Source organism: Schistocerca gregaria, unplaced genomic scaffold (assembly GCF_023897955.1).
Source record: "Schistocerca gregaria isolate iqSchGreg1 unplaced genomic scaffold, iqSchGreg1.2 ptg001422l, whole genome shotgun sequence".
Classification (NCBI taxonomy): Eukaryota; Metazoa; Arthropoda; class Insecta; order Orthoptera; family Acrididae; genus Schistocerca; species Schistocerca gregaria.
The window spans coordinates 1-17,085 of NW_026062723.1; the positions used below are offsets into that span (position 1 = coordinate 1).

Genomic DNA, 17,085 nt, shown 5'->3' on the forward strand with positions numbered 1-17,085 from the left:
CTGTCGCTGCAATGACGATAGTGACCCAGTGTTTGAAATCACGGTGCCCTCCTGATTGTTTGCTCATGTTCCACAGGCTGCAGGTGGCACTACCGATTCAATATCAACACGCGATGCCGCCGCACCAGAGCGCTGGCAGCTGCCTGTGTAGTTAATCTCTATTCGAAAAGTGCAGTGGTTTGAGGTTCGATGTATGAGCAACCCGTCGCAGAAGATCAGGAAGTTGTGTCGTGCACTGTTTTCTACAAATGCCACGAACCCTGGTGCAGGTAGCGTGGCCGAGCGGTCTAAGGCGCTGGTTTAAGGCACCAGTCTCTTCGGAGGCGTGGGTTCGAATCCCACCGCTGCCAATTTTTACTTCTCGTTTTTGTGCCATTGCCGTGTGTTCTCGAGGGGTAGAACGCAGCTCCTGTGGCCGTTGGGTCGCGTAGGTAGCGTGGCCGAGCGGTCTAAGGCGCTGGTTTCAGGCACCAGTCTCTTCGGAGGCGTGGGTTCGAATCCCACCGCTGCCAACGTTTTCTGTCTCGTAATCCAGAGCTCTGATTACCCGCGAAGGAAATAGCGCAGCAAAGCGTGATCGTCGCTTTCGTAAATTGTCGTAGCACAGTGCGTGGTGTAACAACAGGATTCACCGGCGCAGGTTGGTCTCATGATCGCTGGCGTTCGTCTCCACGAGATACGTCCCGAGCATGCCGTTCTACAAAGTGGAAACGTTAATTTTTGCAGTTGTCGCCAAATAGCGGGAAGGTGCTCGCTGCGTTTGCTGGAGGAGCGCTTGCTTCGTTATCCGGTGTGGTCTAGTGGCTAGGATACCTGGCTCTCACCCAGGAGGCCCGGGTTCGATTCCCGGTACCGGAAATGCGCATTTTGTTGCTCCTCTTATGCGACTTGTCCCGACTTAGCTCGACTGACGCTCCGCTGACGCTTGCAGAAAACTACGTAAAATATGGTTCGCGGCCACAAGTGACGGCGAGAGAGATGCGACACCTGTCCACCTCTTATCGAGGCACATACCTGCGGTCAACAGACTTGGAGGACTGCAAGACATTGCCACGGGCGTTGAATGCAGCTAACCACTCTGCTCAGTGTCCCAAGAGCGCAGGCACGGTCGTTTGCAGGTATGCATATGATGGAGACCGCGTGTGACACAGCTGTGGCGAGACGCAGTCGGCCGAGCTTTGCTGTTCATCGCCACTTGCAGTCGCGAGGGCTGCTTTCGGCGGTGGCTCCGTGGCCGTGATCGTCTAGTGGTTAGGACATTGCGTTGTGGCCGCAATAACCCAGGTTCGAATCCTGGTCACGGCACTTTTTAAAGTTCTGCCTTGCTGTCGCTGCAATGACGATAGTGACCCAGTGTTTGAAATCACGGTGCCCTCCTGATTGTTTGCTCATGTTCCACAGGCTGCAGGTGGCACTACCGATTCAATATCAACACGCGATGCCGCCGCACCAGAGCGCTGGCAGCTGCCTGTGTAGTTAATCTCTATTCGAAAAGTGCAGTGGTTTGAGGTTCGATGTATGAGCAACCCGTCGCAGAAGATCAGGAAGTTGTGTCGTGCACTGTTTTCTACAAATGCCACGAACCCTGGTGCAGGTAGCGTGGCCGAGCGGTCTAAGGCGCTGGTTTAAGGCACCAGTCTCTTCGGAGGCGTGGGTTCGAATCCCACCGCTGCCAATTTTTACTTCTCGTTTTTGTGCCATTGCCGTGTGTTCTCGAGGGGTAGAACGCAGCTCCTGTGGCCGTTGGGTCGCGTAGGTAGCGTGGCCGAGCGGTCTAAGGCGCTGGTTTCAGGCACGAGTCTCTTCGGAGGCGTGGGTTCGAATCCCACCGCTGCCAACGTTTTCTGTCTCGTAATCCAGAGCTCTGATTACCCGCGAAGGAAATAGCGCAGCAAAGCGTGATCGTCGCTTTCGTAAATTGTCGTAGCACAGTGCGTGGTGTAACAACAGGATTCACCGGCGCAGGTTGGTCTCATGATCGCTGGCGTTCGTCTCCACGAGATACGTCCCGAGCATGCCGTTCTACAAAGTGGAAACGTTAATTTTTGCAGTTGTCGCCAAATAGCGGGAAGGTGCTCGCTGCGTTTGCTGGAGGAGCGCTTGCGTCGTTATCCGGTGTGGTCTAGTGGCTAGGATACCTGGCTCTCACCCAGGAGGCCCGGGTTCGATTCCCGGTACCGGAAATGCGCATTTTGTTGCTCCTCTTATGCGACTTGTCCCGACTTAGCTCGACTGACGCTCCGCTGACGCTTGCAGAAAACTACGTAAAATATGGTTCGCGGCCACAAGTGACGGCGAGAGAGATGCGACACCTGTCCACCTCTTATCGAGGCACATACCTGCGGTCAACAGACTTGGAGGACTGCAAGACATTGCCACGGGCGTTGAATGCAGCTAACCACTCTGCTCAGTGTCCCAAGAGCGCAGGCACGGTCGTTTGCAGGTATGCATATGATGGAGACCGCGTGTGACACAGCTGTGGCGAGACGCAGTCGGCCGAGCTTTGCTGTTCATCGCCACTTGCAGTCGCGAGGGCTGCTTTCGGCGGTGGCTCCGTGGCCGTGATCGTCTAGTGGTTAGGACATTGCGTTGTGGCCGCAATAACCCAGGTTCGAATCCTGGTCACGGCACTTTTTAAAGTTCTGCCTTGCTGTCGCTGCAATGACGATAGTGACCCAGTGTTTGAAATCACGGTGCCCTCCTGATTGTTTGCTCATGTTCCACAGGCTGCAGGTGGCACTACCGATTCAATATCAACACGCGATGCCGCCGCACCAGAGCGCTGGCAGCTGCCTGTGTAGTTAATCTCTATTCGAAAAGTGCAGTGGTTTGAGGTTCGATGTATGAGCAACCCGTCGCAGAAGATCAGGAAGTTGTGTCGTGCACTGTTTTCTACAAATGCCACGAACCCTGGTGCAGGTAGCGTGGCCGAGCGGTCTAAGGCGCTGGTTTAAGGCACCAGTCTCTTCGGAGGCGTGGGTTCGAATCCCACCGCTGCCAATTTTTACTTCTCGTTTTTGTGCCATTGCCGTGTGTTCTCGAGGGGTAGAACGCAGCTCCTGTGGCCGTTGGGTCGCGTAGGTAGCGTGGCCGAGCGGTCTAAGGCGCTGGTTTCAGGCACGAGTCTCTTCGGAGGCGTGGGTTCGAATCCCACCGCTGCCAACGTTTTCTGTCTCGTAATCCAGAGCTCTGATTACCCGCGAAGGAAATAGCGCAGCAAAGCGTGATCGTCGCTTTCGTAAATTGTCGTAGCACAGTGCGTGGTGTAACAACAGGATTCACCGGCGCAGGTTGGTCTCATGATCGCTGGCGTTCGTCTCCACGAGATACGTCCCGAGCATGCCGTTCTACAAAGTGGAAACGTTAATTTTTGCAGTTGTCGCCAAATAGCGGGAAGGTGCTCGCTGCGTTTGCTGGAGGAGCGCTTGCGTCGTTATCCGGTGTGGTCTAGTGGCTAGGATACCTGGCTCTCACCCAGGAGGCCCGGGTTCGATTCCCGGTACCGGAAATGCGCATTTTGTTGCTCCTCTTATGCGACTTGTCCCGACTTAGCTCGACTGACGCTCCGCTGACGCTTGCAGAAAACTACGTAAAATATGGTTCGCGGCCACAAGTGACGGCGAGAGAGATGCGACACCTGTCCACCTCTTATCGAGGCACATACCTGCGGTCAACAGACTTGGAGGACTGCAAGACATTGCCACGGGCGTTGAATGCAGCTAACCACTCTGCTCAGTGTCCCAAGAGCGCAGGCACGGTCGTTTGCAGGTATGCATATGATGGAGACCGCGTGTGACACAGCTGTGGCGAGACGCAGTCGGCCGAGCTTTGCTGTTCATCGCCACTTGCAGTCGCGAGGGCTGCTTTCGGCGGTGGCTCCGTGGCCGTGATCGTCTAGTGGTTAGGACATTGCGTTGTGGCCGCAATAACCCAGGTTCGAATCCTGGTCACGGCACTTTTTAAAGTTCTGCCTTGCTGTCGCTGCAATGACGATAGTGACCCAGTGTTTGAAATCACGGTGCCCTCCTGATTGTTTGCTCATGTTCCACAGGCTGCAGGTGGCACTACCGATTCAATATCAACACGCGATGCCGCCGCACCAGAGCGCTGGCAGCTGCCTGTGTAGTTAATCTCTATTCGAAAAGTGCAGTGGTTTGAGGTTCGATGTATGAGCAACCCGTCGCAGAAGATCAGGAAGTTGTGTCGTGCACTGTTTTCTACAAATGCCACGAACCCTGGTGCAGGTAGCGTGGCCGAGCGGTCTAAGGCGCTGGTTTAAGGCACCAGTCTCTTCGGAGGCGTGGGTTCGAATCCCACCGCTGCCAATTTTTACTTCTCGTTTTTGTGCCATTGCCGTGTGTTCTCGAGGGGTAGAACGCAGCTCCTGTGGCCGTTGGGTCGCGTAGGTAGCGTGGCCGAGCGGTCTAAGGCGCTGGTTTCAGGCACGAGTCTCTTCGGAGGCGTGGGTTCGAATCCCACCGCTGCCAACGTTTTCTGTCTCGTAATCCAGAGCTCTGATTACCCGCGAAGGAAATAGCGCAGCAAAGCGTGATCGTCGCTTTCGTAAATTGTCGTAGCACAGTGCGTGGTGTAACAACAGGATTCACCGGCGCAGGTTGGTCTCATGATCGCTGGCGTTCGTCTCCACGAGATACGTCCCGAGCATGCCGTTCTACAAAGTGGAAACGTTAATTTTTGCAGTTGTCGCCAAATAGCGGGAAGGTGCTCGCTGCGTTTGCTGGAGGAGCGCTTGCGTCGTTATCCGGTGTGGTCTAGTGGCTAGGATACCTGGCTCTCACCCAGGAGGCCCGGGTTCGATTCCCGGTACCGGAAATGCGCATTTTGTTGCTCCTCTTATGCGACTTGTCCCGACTTAGCTCGACTGACGCTCCGCTGACGCTTGCAGAAAACTACGTAAAATATGGTTCGCGGCCACAAGTGACGGCGAGAGAGATGCGACACCTGTCCACCTCTTATCGAGGCACATACCTGCGGTCAACAGACTTGGAGGACTGCAAGACATTGCCACGGGCGTTGAATGCAGCTAACCACTCTGCTCAGTGTCCCAAGAGCGCAGGCACGGTCGTTTGCAGGTATGCATATGATGGAGACCGCGTGTGACACAGCTGTGGCGAGACGCAGTCGGCCGAGCTTTGCTGTTCATCGCCACTTGCAGTCGCGAGGGCTGCTTTCGGCGGTGGCTCCGTGGCCGTGATCGTCTAGTGGTTAGGACATTGCGTTGTGGCCGCAATAACCCAGGTTCGAATCCTGGTCACGGCACTTTTTAAAGTTCTGCCTTGCTGTCGCTGCAATGACGATAGTGACCCAGTGTTTGAAATCACGGTGCCCTCCTGATTGTTTGCTCATGTTCCACAGGCTGCAGGTGGCACTACCGATTCAATATCAACACGCGATGCCGCCGCACCAGAGCGCTGGCAGCTGCCTGTGTAGTTAATCTCTATTCGAAAAGTGCAGTGGTTTGAGGTTCGATGTATGAGCAACCCGTCGCAGAAGATCAGGAAGTTGTGTCGTGCACTGTTTTCTACAAATGCCACGAACCCTGGTGCAGGTAGCGTGGCCGAGCGGTCTAAGGCGCTGGTTTAAGGCACCAGTCTCTTCGGAGGCGTGGGTTCGAATCCCACCGCTGCCAATTTTTACTTCTCGTTTTTGTGCCATTGCCGTGTGTTCTCGAGGGGTAGAACGCAGCTCCTGTGGCCGTTGGGTCGCGTAGGTAGCGTGGCCGAGCGGTCTAAGGCGCTGGTTTCAGGCACCAGTCTCTTCGGAGGCGTGGGTTCGAATCCCACCGCTGCCAACGTTTTCTGTCTCGTAATCCAGAGCTCTGATTACCCGCGAAGGAAATAGCGCAGCAAAGCGTGATCGTCGCTTTCGTAAATTGTCGTAGCACAGTGCGTGGTGTAACAACAGGATTCACCGGCGCAGGTTGGTCTCATGATCGCTGGCGTTCGTCTCCACGAGATACGTCCCGAGCATGCCGTTCTACAAAGTGGAAACGTTAATTTTTGCAGTTGTCGCCAAATAGCGGGAAGGTGCTCGCTGCGTTTGCTGGAGGAGCGCTTGCGTCGTTATCCGGTGTGGTCTAGTGGCTAGGATACCTGGCTCTCACCCAGGAGGCCCGGGTTCGATTCCCGGTACCGGAAATGCGCATTTTGTTGCTCCTCTTATGCGACTTGTCCCGACTTAGCTCGACTGACGCTCCGCTGACGCTTGCAGAAAACTACGTAAAATATGGTTCGCGGCCACAAGTGACGGCGAGAGAGATGCGACACCTGTCCACCTCTTATCGAGGCACATACCTGCGGTCAACAGACTTGGAGGACTGCAAGACATTGCCACGGGCGTTGAATGCAGCTAACCACTCTGCTCAGTGTCCCAAGAGCGCAGGCACGGTCGTTTGCAGGTATGCATATGATGGAGACCGCGTGTGACACAGCTGTGGCGAGACGCAGTCGGCCGAGCTTTGCTGTTCATCGCCACTTGCAGTCGCGAGGGCTGCTTTCGGCGGTGGCTCCGTGGCCGTGATCGTCTAGTGGTTAGGACATTGCGTTGTGGCCGCAATAACCCAGGTTCGAATCCTGGTCACGGCACTTTTTAAAGTTCTGCCTTGCTGTCGCTGCAATGACGATAGTGACCCAGTGTTTGAAATCACGGTGCCCTCCTGATTGTTTGCTCATGTTCCACAGGCTGCAGGTGGCACTACCGATTCAATATCAACACGCGATGCCGCCGCACCAGAGCGCTGGCAGCTGCCTGTGTAGTTAATCTCTATTCGAAAAGTGCAGTGGTTTGAGGTTCGATGTATGAGCAACCCGTCGCAGAAGATCAGGAAGTTGTGTCGTGCACTGTTTTCTACAAATGCCACGAACCCTGGTGCAGGTAGCGTGGCCGAGCGGTCTAAGGCGCTGGTTTAAGGCACCAGTCTCTTCGGAGGCGTGGGTTCGAATCCCACCGCTGCCAATTTTTACTTCTCGTTTTTGTGCCATTGCCGTGTGTTCTCGAGGGGTAGAACGCAGCTCCTGTGGCCGTTGGGTCGCGTAGGTAGCGTGGCCGAGCGGTCTAAGGCGCTGGTTTCAGGCACCGAGTCTCTTCGGAGGCGTGGGTTCGAATCCCACCGCTGCCAACGTTTTCTGTCTCGTAATCCAGAGCTCTGATTACCCGCGAAGGAAATAGCGCAGCAAAGCGTGATCGTCGCTTTCGTAAATTGTCGTAGCACAGTGCGTGGTGTAACAACAGGATTCACCGGCGCAGGTTGGTCTCATGATCGCTGGCGTTCGTCTCCACGAGATACGTCCCGAGCATGCCGTTCTACAAAGTGGAAACGTTAATTTTTGCAGTTGTCGCCAAATAGCGGGAAGGTGCTCGCTGCGTTTGCTGGAGGAGCGCTTGCGTCGTTATCCGGTGTGGTCTAGTGGCTAGGATACCTGGCTCTCACCCAGGAGGCCCGGGTTCGATTCCCGGTACCGGAAATGCGCATTTTGTTGCTCCTCTTATGCGACTTGTCCCGACTTAGCTCGACTGACGCTCCGCTGACGCTTGCAGAAAACTACGTAAAATATGGTTCGCGGCCACAAGTGACGGCGAGAGAGATGCGACACCTGTCCACCTCTTATCGAGGCACATACCTGCGGTCAACAGACTTGGAGGACTGCAAGACATTGCCACGGGCGTTGAATGCAGCTAACCACTCTGCTCAGTGTCCCAAGAGCGCAGGCACGGTCGTTTGCAGGTATGCATATGATGGAGACCGCGTGTGACACAGCTGTGGCGAGACGCAGTCGGCCGAGCTTTGCTGTTCATCGCCACTTGCAGTCGCGAGGGCTGCTTTCGGCGGTGGCTCCGTGGCCGTGATCGTCTAGTGGTTAGGACATTGCGTTGTGGCCGCAATAACCCAGGTTCGAATCCTGGTCACGGCACTTTTTAAAGTTCTGCCTTGCTGTCGCTGCAATGACGATAGTGACCCAGTGTTTGAAATCACGGTGCCCTCCTGATTGTTTGCTCATGTTCCACAGGCTGCAGGTGGCACTACCGATTCAATATCAACACGCGATGCCGCCGCACCAGAGCGCTGGCAGCTGCCTGTGTAGTTAATCTCTATTCGAAAAGTGCAGTGGTTTGAGGTTCGATGTATGAGCAACCCGTCGCAGAAGATCAGGAAGTTGTGTCGTGCACTGTTTTCTACAAATGCCACGAACCCTGGTGCAGGTAGCGTGGCCGAGCGGTCTAAGGCGCTGGTTTAAGGCACCAGTCTCTTCGGAGGCGTGGGTTCGAATCCCACCGCTGCCAATTTTTACTTCTCGTTTTTGTGCCATTGCCGTGTGTTCTCGAGGGGTAGAACGCAGCTCCTGTGGCCGTTGGGTCGCGTAGGTAGCGTGGCCGAGCGGTCTAAGGCGCTGGTTTCAGGCACGAGTCTCTTCGGAGGCGTGGGTTCGAATCCCACCGCTGCCAACGTTTTCTGTCTCGTAATCCAGAGCTCTGATTACCCGCGAAGGAAATAGCGCAGCAAAGCGTGATCGTCGCTTTCGTAAATTGTCGTAGCACAGTGCGTGGTGTAACAACAGGATTCACCGGCGCAGGTTGGTCTCATGATCGCTGGCGTTCGTCTCCACGAGATACGTCCCGAGCATGCCGTTCTACAAAGTGGAAACGTTAATTTTTGCAGTTGTCGCCAAATAGCGGGAAGGTGCTCGCTGCGTTTGCTGGAGGAGCGCTTGCGTCGTTATCCGGTGTGGTCTAGTGGCTAGGATACCTGGCTCTCACCCAGGAGGCCCGGGTTCGATTCCCGGTACCGGAAATGCGCATTTTGTTGCTCCTCTTATGCGACTTGTCCCGACTTAGCTCGACTGACGCTCCGCTGACGCTTGCAGAAAACTACGTAAAATATGGTTCGCGGCCACAAGTGACGGCGAGAGAGATGCGACACCTGTCCACCTCTTATCGAGGCACATACCTGCGGTCAACAGACTTGGAGGACTGCAAGACATTGCCACGGGCGTTGAATGCAGCTAACCACTCTGCTCAGTGTCCCAAGAGCGCAGGCACGGTCGTTTGCAGGTATGCATATGATGGAGACCGCGTGTGACACAGCTGTGGCGAGACGCAGTCGGCCGAGCTTTGCTGTTCATCGCCACTTGCAGTCGCGAGGGCTGCTTTCGGCGGTGGCTCCGTGGCCGTGATCGTCTAGTGGTTAGGACATTGCGTTGTGGCCGCAATAACCCAGGTTCGAATCCTGGTCACGGCACTTTTTAAAGTTCTGCCTTGCTGTCGCTGCAATGACGATAGTGACCCAGTGTTTGAAATCACGGTGCCCTCCTGATTGTTTGCTCATGTTCCACAGGCTGCAGGTGGCACTACCGATTCAATATCAACACGCGATGCCGCCGCACCAGAGCGCTGGCAGCTGCCTGTGTAGTTAATCTCTATTCGAAAAGTGCAGTGGTTTGAGGTTCGATGTATGAGCAACCCGTCGCAGAAGATCAGGAAGTTGTGTCGTGCACTGTTTTCTACAAATGCCACGAACCCTGGTGCAGGTAGCGTGGCCGAGCGGTCTAAGGCGCTGGTTTAAGGCACCAGTCTCTTCGGAGGCGTGGGTTCGAATCCCACCGCTGCCAATTTTTACTTCTCGTTTTTGTGCCATTGCCGTGTGTTCTCGAGGGGTAGAACGCAGCTCCTGTGGCCGTTGGGTCGCGTAGGTAGCGTGGCCGAGCGGTCTAAGGCGCTGGTTTCAGGCACGAGTCTCTTCGGAGGCGTGGGTTCGAATCCCACCGCTGCCAACGTTTTCTGTCTCGTAATCCAGAGCTCTGATTACCCGCGAAGGAAATAGCGCAGCAAAGCGTGATCGTCGCTTTCGTAAATTGTCGTAGCACAGTGCGTGGTGTAACAACAGGATTCACCGGCGCAGGTTGGTCTCATGATCGCTGGCGTTCGTCTCCACGAGATACGTCCCGAGCATGCCGTTCTACAAAGTGGAAACGTTAATTTTTGCAGTTGTCGCCAAATAGCGGGAAGGTGCTCGCTGCGTTTGCTGGAGGAGCGCTTGCGTCGTTATCCGGTGTGGTCTAGTGGCTAGGATACCTGGCTCTCACCCAGGAGGCCCGGGTTCGATTCCCGGTACCGGAAATGCGCATTTTGTTGCTCCTCTTATGCGACTTGTCCCGACTTAGCTCGACTGACGCTCCGCTGACGCTTGCAGAAAACTACGTAAAATATGGTTCGCGGCCACAAGTGACGGCGAGAGAGATGCGACACCTGTCCACCTCTTATCGAGGCACATACCTGCGGTCAACAGACTTGGAGGACTGCAAGACATTGCCACGGGCGTTGAATGCAGCTAACCACTCTGCTCAGTGTCCCAAGAGCGCAGGCACGGTCGTTTGCAGGTATGCATATGATGGAGACCGCGTGTGACACAGCTGTGGCGAGACGCAGTCGGCCGAGCTTTGCTGTTCATCGCCACTTGCAGTCGCGAGGGCTGCTTTCGGCGGTGGCTCCGTGGCCGTGATCGTCTAGTGGTTAGGACATTGCGTTGTGGCCGCAATAACCCAGGTTCGAATCCTGGTCACGGCACTTTTTAAAGTTCTGCCTTGCTGTCGCTGCAATGACGATAGTGACCCAGTGTTTGAAATCACGGTGCCCTCCTGATTGTTTGCTCATGTTCCACAGGCTGCAGGTGGCACTACCGATTCAATATCAACACGCGATGCCGCCGCACCAGAGCGCTGGCAGCTGCCTGTGTAGTTAATCTCTATTCGAAAAGTGCAGTGGTTTGAGGTTCGATGTATGAGCAACCCGTCGCAGAAGATCAGGAAGTTGTGTCGTGCACTGTTTTCTACAAATGCCACGAACCCTGGTGCAGGTAGCGTGGCCGAGCGGTCTAAGGCGCTGGTTTAAGGCACCAGTCTCTTCGGAGGCGTGGGTTCGAATCCCACCGCTGCCAATTTTTACTTCTCGTTTTTGTGCCATTGCCGTGTGTTCTCGAGGGGTAGAACGCAGCTCCTGTGGCCGTTGGGTCGCGTAGGTAGCGTGGCCGAGCGGTCTAAGGCGCTGGTTTCAGGCACGAGTCTCTTCGGAGGCGTGGGTTCGAATCCCACCGCTGCCAACGTTTTCTGTCTCGTAATCCAGAGCTCTGATTACCCGCGAAGGAAATAGCGCAGCAAAGCGTGATCGTCGCTTTCGTAAATTGTCGTAGCACAGTGCGTGGTGTAACAACAGGATTCACCGGCGCAGGTTGGTCTCATGATCGCTGGCGTTCGTCTCCACGAGATACGTCCCGAGCATGCCGTTCTACAAAGTGGAAACGTTAATTTTTGCAGTTGTCGCCAAATAGCGGGAAGGTGCTCGCTGCGTTTGCTGGAGGAGCGCTTGCGTCGTTATCCGGTGTGGTCTAGTGGCTAGGATACCTGGCTCTCACCCAGGAGGCCCGGGTTCGATTCCCGGTACCGGAAATGCGCATTTTGTTGCTCCTCTTATGCGACTTGTCCCGACTTAGCTCGACTGACGCTCCGCTGACGCTTGCAGAAAACTACGTAAAATATGGTTCGCGGCCACAAGTGACGGCGAGAGAGATGCGACACCTGTCCACCTCTTATCGAGGCACATACCTGCGGTCAACAGACTTGGAGGACTGCAAGACATTGCCACGGGCGTTGAATGCAGCTAACCACTCTGCTCAGTGTCCCAAGAGCGCAGGCACGGTCGTTTGCAGGTATGCATATGATGGAGACCGCGTGTGACACAGCTGTGGCGAGACGCAGTCGGCCGAGCTTTGCTGTTCATCGCCACTTGCAGTCGCGAGGGCTGCTTTCGGCGGTGGCTCCGTGGCCGTGATCGTCTAGTGGTTAGGACATTGCGTTGTGGCCGCAATAACCCAGGTTCGAATCCTGGTCACGGCACTTTTTAAAGTTCTGCCTTGCTGTCGCTGCAATGACGATAGTGACCCAGTGTTTGAAATCACGGTGCCCTCCTGATTGTTTGCTCATGTTCCACAGGCTGCAGGTGGCACTACCGATTCAATATCAACACGCGATGCCGCCGCACCAGAGCGCTGGCAGCTGCCTGTGTAGTTAATCTCTATTCGAAAAGTGCAGTGGTTTGAGGTTCGATGTATGAGCAACCCGTCGCAGAAGATCAGGAAGTTGTGTCGTGCACTGTTTTCTACAAATGCCACGAACCCTGGTGCAGGTAGCGTGGCCGAGCGGTCTAAGGCGCTGGTTTAAGGCACCAGTCTCTTCGGAGGCGTGGGTTCGAATCCCACCGCTGCCAATTTTTACTTCTCGTTTTTGTGCCATTGCCGTGTGTTCTCGAGGGGTAGAACGCAGCTCCTGTGGCCGTTGGGTCGCGTAGGTAGCGTGGCCGAGCGGTCTAAGGCGCTGGTTTCAGGCACGAGTCTCTTCGGAGGCGTGGGTTCGAATCCCACCGCTGCCAACGTTTTCTGTCTCGTAATCCAGAGCTCTGATTACCCGCGAAGGAAATAGCGCAGCAAAGCGTGATCGTCGCTTTCGTAAATTGTCGTAGCACAGTGCGTGGTGTAACAACAGGATTCACCGGCGCAGGTTGGTCTCATGATCGCTGGCGTTCGTCTCCACGAGATACGTCCCGAGCATGCCGTTCTACAAAGTGGAAACGTTAATTTTTGCAGTTGTCGCCAAATAGCGGGAAGGTGCTCGCTGCGTTTGCTGGAGGAGCGCTTGCGTCGTTATCCGGTGTGGTCTAGTGGCTAGGATACCTGGCTCTCACCCAGGAGGCCCGGGTTCGATTCCCGGTACCGGAAATGCGCATTTTGTTGCTCCTCTTATGCGACTTGTCCCGACTTAGCTCGACTGACGCTCCGCTGACGCTTGCAGAAAACTACGTAAAATATGGTTCGCGGCCACAAGTGACGGCGAGAGAGATGCGACACCTGTCCACCTCTTATCGAGGCACATACCTGCGGTCAACAGACTTGGAGGACTGCAAGACATTGCCACGGGCGTTGAATGCAGCTAACCACTCTGCTCAGTGTCCCAAGAGCGCAGGCACGGTCGTTTGCAGGTATGCATATGATGGAGACCGCGTGTGACACAGCTGTGGCGAGACGCAGTCGGCCGAGCTTTGCTGTTCATCGCCACTTGCAGTCGCGAGGGCTGCTTTCGGCGGTGGCTCCGTGGCCGTGATCGTCTAGTGGTTAGGACATTGCGTTGTGGCCGCAATAACCCAGGTTCGAATCCTGGTCACGGCACTTTTTAAAGTTCTGCCTTGCTGTCGCTGCAATGACGATAGTGACCCAGTGTTTGAAATCACGGTGCCCTCCTGATTGTTTGCTCATGTTCCACAGGCTGCAGGTGGCACTACCGATTCAATATCAACACGCGATGCCGCCGCACCAGAGCGCTGGCAGCTGCCTGTGTAGTTAATCTCTATTCGAAAAGTGCAGTGGTTTGAGGTTCGATGTATGAGCAACCCGTCGCAGAAGATCAGGAAGTTGTGTCGTGCACTGTTTTCTACAAATGCCACGAACCCTGGTGCAGGTAGCGTGGCCGAGCGGTCTAAGGCGCTGGTTTAAGGCACCAGTCTCTTCGGAGGCGTGGGTTCGAATCCCACCGCTGCCAATTTTTACTTCTCGTTTTTGTGCCATTGCCGTGTGTTCTCGAGGGGTAGAACGCAGCTCCTGTGGCCGTTGGGTCGCGTAGGTAGCGTGGCCGAGCGGTCTAAGGCGCTGGTTTCAGGCACGAGTCTCTTCGGAGGCGTGGGTTCGAATCCCACCGCTGCCAACGTTTTCTGTCTCGTAATCCAGAGCTCTGATTACCCGCGAAGGAAATAGCGCAGCAAAGCGTGATCGTCGCTTTCGTAAATTGTCGTAGCACAGTGCGTGGTGTAACAACAGGATTCACCGGCGCAGGTTGGTCTCATGATCGCTGGCGTTCGTCTCCACGAGATACGTCCCGAGCATGCCGTTCTACAAAGTGGAAACGTTAATTTTTGCAGTTGTCGCCAAATAGCGGGAAGGTGCTCGCTGCGTTTGCTGGAGGAGCGCTTGCGTCGTTATCCGGTGTGGTCTAGTGGCTAGGATACCTGGCTCTCACCCAGGAGGCCCGGGTTCGATTCCCGGTACCGGAAATGCGCATTTTGTTGCTCCTCTTATGCGACTTGTCCCGACTTAGCTCGACTGACGCTCCGCTGACGCTTGCAGAAAACTACGTAAAATATGGTTCGCGGCCACAAGTGACGGCGAGAGAGATGCGACACCTGTCCACCTCTTATCGAGGCACATACCTGCGGTCAACAGACTTGGAGGACTGCAAGACATTGCCACGGGCGTTGAATGCAGCTAACCACTCTGCTCAGTGTCCCAAGAGCGCAGGCACGGTCGTTTGCAGGTATGCATATGATGGAGACCGCGTGTGACACAGCTGTGGCGAGACGCAGTCGGCCGAGCTTTGCTGTTCATCGCCACTTGCAGTCGCGAGGGCTGCTTTCGGCGGTGGCTCCGTGGCCGTGATCGTCTAGTGGTTAGGACATTGCGTTGTGGCCGCAATAACCCAGGTTCGAATCCTGGTCACGGCACTTTTTAAAGTTCTGCCTTGCTGTCGCTGCAATGACGATAGTGACCCAGTGTTTGAAATCACGGTGCCCTCCTGATTGTTTGCTCATGTTCCACAGGCTGCAGGTGGCACTACCGATTCAATATCAACACGCGATGCCGCCGCACCAGAGCGCTGGCAGCTGCCTGTGTAGTTAATCTCTATTCGAAAAGTGCAGTGGTTTGAGGTTCGATGTATGAGCAACCCGTCGCAGAAGATCAGGAAGTTGTGTCGTGCACTGTTTTCTACAAATGCCACGAACCCTGGTGCAGGTAGCGTGGCCGAGCGGTCTAAGGCGCTGGTTTAAGGCACCAGTCTCTTCGGAGGCGTGGGTTCGAATCCCACCGCTGCCAATTTTTACTTCTCGTTTTTGTGCCATTGCCGTGTGTTCTCGAGGGGTAGAACGCAGCTCCTGTGGCAGTTGGGTCGCGTAGGTAGCGTGGCCGAGCGGTCTAAGGCGCTGGTTTCAGGCACGAGTCTCTTCGGAGGCGTGGGTTCGAATCCCACCGCTGCCAACGTTTTCTGTCTCGTAATCCAGAGCTCTGATTACCCGCGAAGGAAATAGCGCAGCAAAGCGTGATCGTCGCTTTCGTAAATTGTCGTAGCACAGTGCGTGGTGTAACAACAGGATTCACCGGCGCAGGTTGGTCTCATGATCGCTGGCGTTCGTCTCCACGAGATACGTCCCGAGCATGCCGTTCTACAAAGTGGAAACGTTAATTTTTGCAGTTGTCGCCAAATAGCGGGAAGGTGCTCGCTGCGTTTGCTGGAGGAGCGCTTGCGTCGTTATCCGGTGTGGTCTAGTGGCTAGGATACCTGGCTCTCACCCAGGAGGCCCGGGTTCGATTCCCGGTACCGGAAATGCGCATTTTGTTGCTCCTCTTATGCGACTTGTCCCGACTTAGCTCGACTGACGCTCCGCTGACGCTTGCAGAAAACTACGTAAAATATGGTTCGCGGCCACAAGTGACGGCGAGAGAGATGCGACACCTGTCCACCTCTTATCGAGGCACATACCTGCGGTCAACAGACTTGGAGGACTGCAAGACATTGCCACGGGCGTTGAATGCAGCTAACCACTCTGCTCAGTGTCCCAAGAGCGCAGGCACGGTCGTTTGCAGGTATGCATATGATGGAGACCGCGTGTGACACAGCTGTGGCGAGACGCAGTCGGCCGAGCTTTGCTGTTCATCGCCACTTGCAGTCGCGAGGGCTGCTTTCGGCGGTGGCTCCGTGGCCGTGATCGTCTAGTGGTTAGGACATTGCGTTGTGGCCGCAATAACCCAGGTTCGAATCCTGGTCACGGCACTTTTTAAAGTTCTGCCTTGCTGTCGCTGCAATGACGATAGTGACCCAGTGTTTGAAATCACGGTGCCCTCCTGATTGTTTGCTCATGTTCCACAGGCTGCAGGTGGCACTACCGATTCAATATCAACACGCGATGCCGCCGCACCAGAGCGCTGGCAGCTGCCTGTGTAGTTAATCTCTATTCGAAAAGTGCAGTGGTTTGAGGTTCGATGTATGAGCAACCCGTCGCAGAAGATCAGGAAGTTGTGTCGTGCACTGTTTTCTACAAATGCCACGAACCCTGGTGCAGGTAGCGTGGCCGAGCGGTCTAAGGCGCTGGTTTAAGGCACCAGTCTCTTCGGAGGCGTGGGTTCGAATCCCACCGCTGCCAATTTTTACTTCTCGTTTTTGTGCCATTGCCGTGTGTTCTCGAGGGGTAGAACGCAGCTCCTGTGGCCGTTGGGTCGCGTAGGTAGCGTGGCCGAGCGGTCTAAGGCGCTGGTTTCAGGCACGAGTCTCTTCGGAGGCGTGGGTTCGAATCCCACCGCTGCCAACGTTTTCTGTCTCGTAATCCAGAGCTCTGATTACCCGCGAAGGAAATAGCGCAGCAAAGCGTGATCGTCGCTTTCGTAAATTGTCGTAGCACAGTGCGTGGTGTAACAACAGGATTCACCGGCGCAGGTTGGTCTCATGATCGCTGGCGTTCGTCTCCACGAGATACGTCCCGAGCATGCCGTTCTACAAAGTGGAAACGTTAATTTTTGCAGTTGTCGCCAAATAGCGGGAAGGTGCTCGCTGCGTTTGCTGGAACACTAGATCGCGTGTTATCCGGTGTGGTCTAGTGGCTAGGATACCTGGCTCTCACCCAGGAGGCCCGGGTTCGATTCCCGGTACCGGAAATGCGCATTTTGTTGCTCCTCTTATGCGACTTGTCCCGACTTAGCTCGACTGACGCTCCGCTGACGCTTGCAGAAAACTACGTAAAATATGGTTCGCGGCCACAAGTGACGGCGAGAGAGATGCGACACCTGTCCACCTCTTATCGAGGAACATACCTGCGGTCAACAGACTTGGAGGACTGCAAGACATTGCCACGGGCGTTGAATGCAGCTAACCACTCTGCTCAGTGTCCCAAGAGCGCAGGCACGGTCGTTTGCAGGTATGCATATGATGGAGACCGCGTGTGACACAGCTGTGGCGAGACGCAGTCGGCCGAGCTTTGCTG

The 17,085-nt window shown here is 55.3% G+C and overlaps 51 non-coding genes across 51 annotated transcripts; all 51 read left to right on the forward strand.

Annotated features, from left to right (window-relative positions):
* The first annotated feature begins 268 nt into the window (after nt 1-268).
* Trnal-aag (transfer RNA leucine (anticodon AAG)) lies at nt 269-350 on the forward strand. The gene has a single exon. It is a non-coding gene; the product is annotated as a tRNA-Leu (tRNA).
* An 80-nt stretch (nt 351-430) lies between these two features.
* Nucleotides 431-512, forward strand: Trnal-cag (transfer RNA leucine (anticodon CAG)). Its single transcript has one exon. It is a non-coding gene; the product is annotated as a tRNA-Leu (tRNA).
* Nucleotides 513-786: 274 nt separating this feature from the next.
* Trnae-cuc (transfer RNA glutamic acid (anticodon CUC)) lies at nt 787-858 on the forward strand. Its single transcript has one exon. It is a non-coding gene; the product is annotated as a tRNA-Glu (tRNA).
* Nucleotides 859-1,233: 375 nt separating this feature from the next.
* On the forward strand, nt 1,234-1,305 carry Trnah-gug (transfer RNA histidin (anticodon GUG)). Its single transcript has one exon. It is a non-coding gene; the product is annotated as a tRNA-His (tRNA).
* Nucleotides 1,306-1,593: 288 nt separating this feature from the next.
* Nucleotides 1,594-1,675, forward strand: Trnal-aag (transfer RNA leucine (anticodon AAG)). Its single transcript has one exon. It is a non-coding gene; the product is annotated as a tRNA-Leu (tRNA).
* An 80-nt stretch (nt 1,676-1,755) lies between these two features.
* On the forward strand, nt 1,756-1,837 carry Trnal-cag (transfer RNA leucine (anticodon CAG)). Its single transcript has one exon. It is a non-coding gene; the product is annotated as a tRNA-Leu (tRNA).
* A 274-nt stretch (nt 1,838-2,111) lies between these two features.
* Nucleotides 2,112-2,183, forward strand: Trnae-cuc (transfer RNA glutamic acid (anticodon CUC)). The gene has a single exon. It is a non-coding gene; the product is annotated as a tRNA-Glu (tRNA).
* A 375-nt stretch (nt 2,184-2,558) lies between these two features.
* Nucleotides 2,559-2,630, forward strand: Trnah-gug (transfer RNA histidin (anticodon GUG)). The gene has a single exon. It is a non-coding gene; the product is annotated as a tRNA-His (tRNA).
* Nucleotides 2,631-2,918: 288 nt separating this feature from the next.
* Nucleotides 2,919-3,000, forward strand: Trnal-aag (transfer RNA leucine (anticodon AAG)). Its single transcript has one exon. It is a non-coding gene; the product is annotated as a tRNA-Leu (tRNA).
* Nucleotides 3,001-3,080: 80 nt separating this feature from the next.
* Nucleotides 3,081-3,162, forward strand: Trnal-cag (transfer RNA leucine (anticodon CAG)). The gene has a single exon. It is a non-coding gene; the product is annotated as a tRNA-Leu (tRNA).
* A 274-nt stretch (nt 3,163-3,436) lies between these two features.
* Nucleotides 3,437-3,508, forward strand: Trnae-cuc (transfer RNA glutamic acid (anticodon CUC)). The gene has a single exon. It is a non-coding gene; the product is annotated as a tRNA-Glu (tRNA).
* Nucleotides 3,509-3,883: 375 nt separating this feature from the next.
* Trnah-gug (transfer RNA histidin (anticodon GUG)) lies at nt 3,884-3,955 on the forward strand. The gene has a single exon. It is a non-coding gene; the product is annotated as a tRNA-His (tRNA).
* Nucleotides 3,956-4,243: 288 nt separating this feature from the next.
* Nucleotides 4,244-4,325, forward strand: Trnal-aag (transfer RNA leucine (anticodon AAG)). The gene has a single exon. It is a non-coding gene; the product is annotated as a tRNA-Leu (tRNA).
* Nucleotides 4,326-4,405: 80 nt separating this feature from the next.
* Nucleotides 4,406-4,487, forward strand: Trnal-cag (transfer RNA leucine (anticodon CAG)). The gene has a single exon. It is a non-coding gene; the product is annotated as a tRNA-Leu (tRNA).
* A 274-nt stretch (nt 4,488-4,761) lies between these two features.
* On the forward strand, nt 4,762-4,833 carry Trnae-cuc (transfer RNA glutamic acid (anticodon CUC)). The gene has a single exon. It is a non-coding gene; the product is annotated as a tRNA-Glu (tRNA).
* Nucleotides 4,834-5,208: 375 nt separating this feature from the next.
* Trnah-gug (transfer RNA histidin (anticodon GUG)) lies at nt 5,209-5,280 on the forward strand. Its single transcript has one exon. It is a non-coding gene; the product is annotated as a tRNA-His (tRNA).
* A 288-nt stretch (nt 5,281-5,568) lies between these two features.
* Nucleotides 5,569-5,650, forward strand: Trnal-aag (transfer RNA leucine (anticodon AAG)). The gene has a single exon. It is a non-coding gene; the product is annotated as a tRNA-Leu (tRNA).
* Nucleotides 5,651-5,730: 80 nt separating this feature from the next.
* On the forward strand, nt 5,731-5,812 carry Trnal-cag (transfer RNA leucine (anticodon CAG)). Its single transcript has one exon. It is a non-coding gene; the product is annotated as a tRNA-Leu (tRNA).
* A 274-nt stretch (nt 5,813-6,086) lies between these two features.
* Trnae-cuc (transfer RNA glutamic acid (anticodon CUC)) lies at nt 6,087-6,158 on the forward strand. The gene has a single exon. It is a non-coding gene; the product is annotated as a tRNA-Glu (tRNA).
* A 375-nt stretch (nt 6,159-6,533) lies between these two features.
* Trnah-gug (transfer RNA histidin (anticodon GUG)) lies at nt 6,534-6,605 on the forward strand. The gene has a single exon. It is a non-coding gene; the product is annotated as a tRNA-His (tRNA).
* Nucleotides 6,606-6,893: 288 nt separating this feature from the next.
* Trnal-aag (transfer RNA leucine (anticodon AAG)) lies at nt 6,894-6,975 on the forward strand. Its single transcript has one exon. It is a non-coding gene; the product is annotated as a tRNA-Leu (tRNA).
* An 80-nt stretch (nt 6,976-7,055) lies between these two features.
* On the forward strand, nt 7,056-7,138 carry Trnal-cag (transfer RNA leucine (anticodon CAG)). Its single transcript has one exon. It is a non-coding gene; the product is annotated as a tRNA-Leu (tRNA).
* Nucleotides 7,139-7,412: 274 nt separating this feature from the next.
* On the forward strand, nt 7,413-7,484 carry Trnae-cuc (transfer RNA glutamic acid (anticodon CUC)). Its single transcript has one exon. It is a non-coding gene; the product is annotated as a tRNA-Glu (tRNA).
* A 375-nt stretch (nt 7,485-7,859) lies between these two features.
* Trnah-gug (transfer RNA histidin (anticodon GUG)) lies at nt 7,860-7,931 on the forward strand. The gene has a single exon. It is a non-coding gene; the product is annotated as a tRNA-His (tRNA).
* Nucleotides 7,932-8,219: 288 nt separating this feature from the next.
* Trnal-aag (transfer RNA leucine (anticodon AAG)) lies at nt 8,220-8,301 on the forward strand. Its single transcript has one exon. It is a non-coding gene; the product is annotated as a tRNA-Leu (tRNA).
* An 80-nt stretch (nt 8,302-8,381) lies between these two features.
* Trnal-cag (transfer RNA leucine (anticodon CAG)) lies at nt 8,382-8,463 on the forward strand. Its single transcript has one exon. It is a non-coding gene; the product is annotated as a tRNA-Leu (tRNA).
* A 274-nt stretch (nt 8,464-8,737) lies between these two features.
* On the forward strand, nt 8,738-8,809 carry Trnae-cuc (transfer RNA glutamic acid (anticodon CUC)). The gene has a single exon. It is a non-coding gene; the product is annotated as a tRNA-Glu (tRNA).
* Nucleotides 8,810-9,184: 375 nt separating this feature from the next.
* Trnah-gug (transfer RNA histidin (anticodon GUG)) lies at nt 9,185-9,256 on the forward strand. The gene has a single exon. It is a non-coding gene; the product is annotated as a tRNA-His (tRNA).
* A 288-nt stretch (nt 9,257-9,544) lies between these two features.
* Trnal-aag (transfer RNA leucine (anticodon AAG)) lies at nt 9,545-9,626 on the forward strand. The gene has a single exon. It is a non-coding gene; the product is annotated as a tRNA-Leu (tRNA).
* An 80-nt stretch (nt 9,627-9,706) lies between these two features.
* Nucleotides 9,707-9,788, forward strand: Trnal-cag (transfer RNA leucine (anticodon CAG)). The gene has a single exon. It is a non-coding gene; the product is annotated as a tRNA-Leu (tRNA).
* A 274-nt stretch (nt 9,789-10,062) lies between these two features.
* Trnae-cuc (transfer RNA glutamic acid (anticodon CUC)) lies at nt 10,063-10,134 on the forward strand. The gene has a single exon. It is a non-coding gene; the product is annotated as a tRNA-Glu (tRNA).
* A 375-nt stretch (nt 10,135-10,509) lies between these two features.
* Nucleotides 10,510-10,581, forward strand: Trnah-gug (transfer RNA histidin (anticodon GUG)). The gene has a single exon. It is a non-coding gene; the product is annotated as a tRNA-His (tRNA).
* A 288-nt stretch (nt 10,582-10,869) lies between these two features.
* Nucleotides 10,870-10,951, forward strand: Trnal-aag (transfer RNA leucine (anticodon AAG)). The gene has a single exon. It is a non-coding gene; the product is annotated as a tRNA-Leu (tRNA).
* An 80-nt stretch (nt 10,952-11,031) lies between these two features.
* Trnal-cag (transfer RNA leucine (anticodon CAG)) lies at nt 11,032-11,113 on the forward strand. Its single transcript has one exon. It is a non-coding gene; the product is annotated as a tRNA-Leu (tRNA).
* A 274-nt stretch (nt 11,114-11,387) lies between these two features.
* Nucleotides 11,388-11,459, forward strand: Trnae-cuc (transfer RNA glutamic acid (anticodon CUC)). The gene has a single exon. It is a non-coding gene; the product is annotated as a tRNA-Glu (tRNA).
* A 375-nt stretch (nt 11,460-11,834) lies between these two features.
* Trnah-gug (transfer RNA histidin (anticodon GUG)) lies at nt 11,835-11,906 on the forward strand. The gene has a single exon. It is a non-coding gene; the product is annotated as a tRNA-His (tRNA).
* A 288-nt stretch (nt 11,907-12,194) lies between these two features.
* Trnal-aag (transfer RNA leucine (anticodon AAG)) lies at nt 12,195-12,276 on the forward strand. The gene has a single exon. It is a non-coding gene; the product is annotated as a tRNA-Leu (tRNA).
* An 80-nt stretch (nt 12,277-12,356) lies between these two features.
* On the forward strand, nt 12,357-12,438 carry Trnal-cag (transfer RNA leucine (anticodon CAG)). Its single transcript has one exon. It is a non-coding gene; the product is annotated as a tRNA-Leu (tRNA).
* Nucleotides 12,439-12,712: 274 nt separating this feature from the next.
* Nucleotides 12,713-12,784, forward strand: Trnae-cuc (transfer RNA glutamic acid (anticodon CUC)). Its single transcript has one exon. It is a non-coding gene; the product is annotated as a tRNA-Glu (tRNA).
* Nucleotides 12,785-13,159: 375 nt separating this feature from the next.
* On the forward strand, nt 13,160-13,231 carry Trnah-gug (transfer RNA histidin (anticodon GUG)). Its single transcript has one exon. It is a non-coding gene; the product is annotated as a tRNA-His (tRNA).
* A 288-nt stretch (nt 13,232-13,519) lies between these two features.
* On the forward strand, nt 13,520-13,601 carry Trnal-aag (transfer RNA leucine (anticodon AAG)). Its single transcript has one exon. It is a non-coding gene; the product is annotated as a tRNA-Leu (tRNA).
* An 80-nt stretch (nt 13,602-13,681) lies between these two features.
* Trnal-cag (transfer RNA leucine (anticodon CAG)) lies at nt 13,682-13,763 on the forward strand. Its single transcript has one exon. It is a non-coding gene; the product is annotated as a tRNA-Leu (tRNA).
* Nucleotides 13,764-14,037: 274 nt separating this feature from the next.
* Nucleotides 14,038-14,109, forward strand: Trnae-cuc (transfer RNA glutamic acid (anticodon CUC)). Its single transcript has one exon. It is a non-coding gene; the product is annotated as a tRNA-Glu (tRNA).
* Nucleotides 14,110-14,484: 375 nt separating this feature from the next.
* Trnah-gug (transfer RNA histidin (anticodon GUG)) lies at nt 14,485-14,556 on the forward strand. Its single transcript has one exon. It is a non-coding gene; the product is annotated as a tRNA-His (tRNA).
* Nucleotides 14,557-14,844: 288 nt separating this feature from the next.
* On the forward strand, nt 14,845-14,926 carry Trnal-aag (transfer RNA leucine (anticodon AAG)). Its single transcript has one exon. It is a non-coding gene; the product is annotated as a tRNA-Leu (tRNA).
* An 80-nt stretch (nt 14,927-15,006) lies between these two features.
* On the forward strand, nt 15,007-15,088 carry Trnal-cag (transfer RNA leucine (anticodon CAG)). The gene has a single exon. It is a non-coding gene; the product is annotated as a tRNA-Leu (tRNA).
* A 274-nt stretch (nt 15,089-15,362) lies between these two features.
* Trnae-cuc (transfer RNA glutamic acid (anticodon CUC)) lies at nt 15,363-15,434 on the forward strand. The gene has a single exon. It is a non-coding gene; the product is annotated as a tRNA-Glu (tRNA).
* A 375-nt stretch (nt 15,435-15,809) lies between these two features.
* On the forward strand, nt 15,810-15,881 carry Trnah-gug (transfer RNA histidin (anticodon GUG)). The gene has a single exon. It is a non-coding gene; the product is annotated as a tRNA-His (tRNA).
* A 288-nt stretch (nt 15,882-16,169) lies between these two features.
* Nucleotides 16,170-16,251, forward strand: Trnal-aag (transfer RNA leucine (anticodon AAG)). Its single transcript has one exon. It is a non-coding gene; the product is annotated as a tRNA-Leu (tRNA).
* An 80-nt stretch (nt 16,252-16,331) lies between these two features.
* Trnal-cag (transfer RNA leucine (anticodon CAG)) lies at nt 16,332-16,413 on the forward strand. Its single transcript has one exon. It is a non-coding gene; the product is annotated as a tRNA-Leu (tRNA).
* Nucleotides 16,414-16,687: 274 nt separating this feature from the next.
* Trnae-cuc (transfer RNA glutamic acid (anticodon CUC)) lies at nt 16,688-16,759 on the forward strand. Its single transcript has one exon. It is a non-coding gene; the product is annotated as a tRNA-Glu (tRNA).
* The last annotated feature ends 326 nt before the right edge of the window (nt 16,760-17,085 follow it).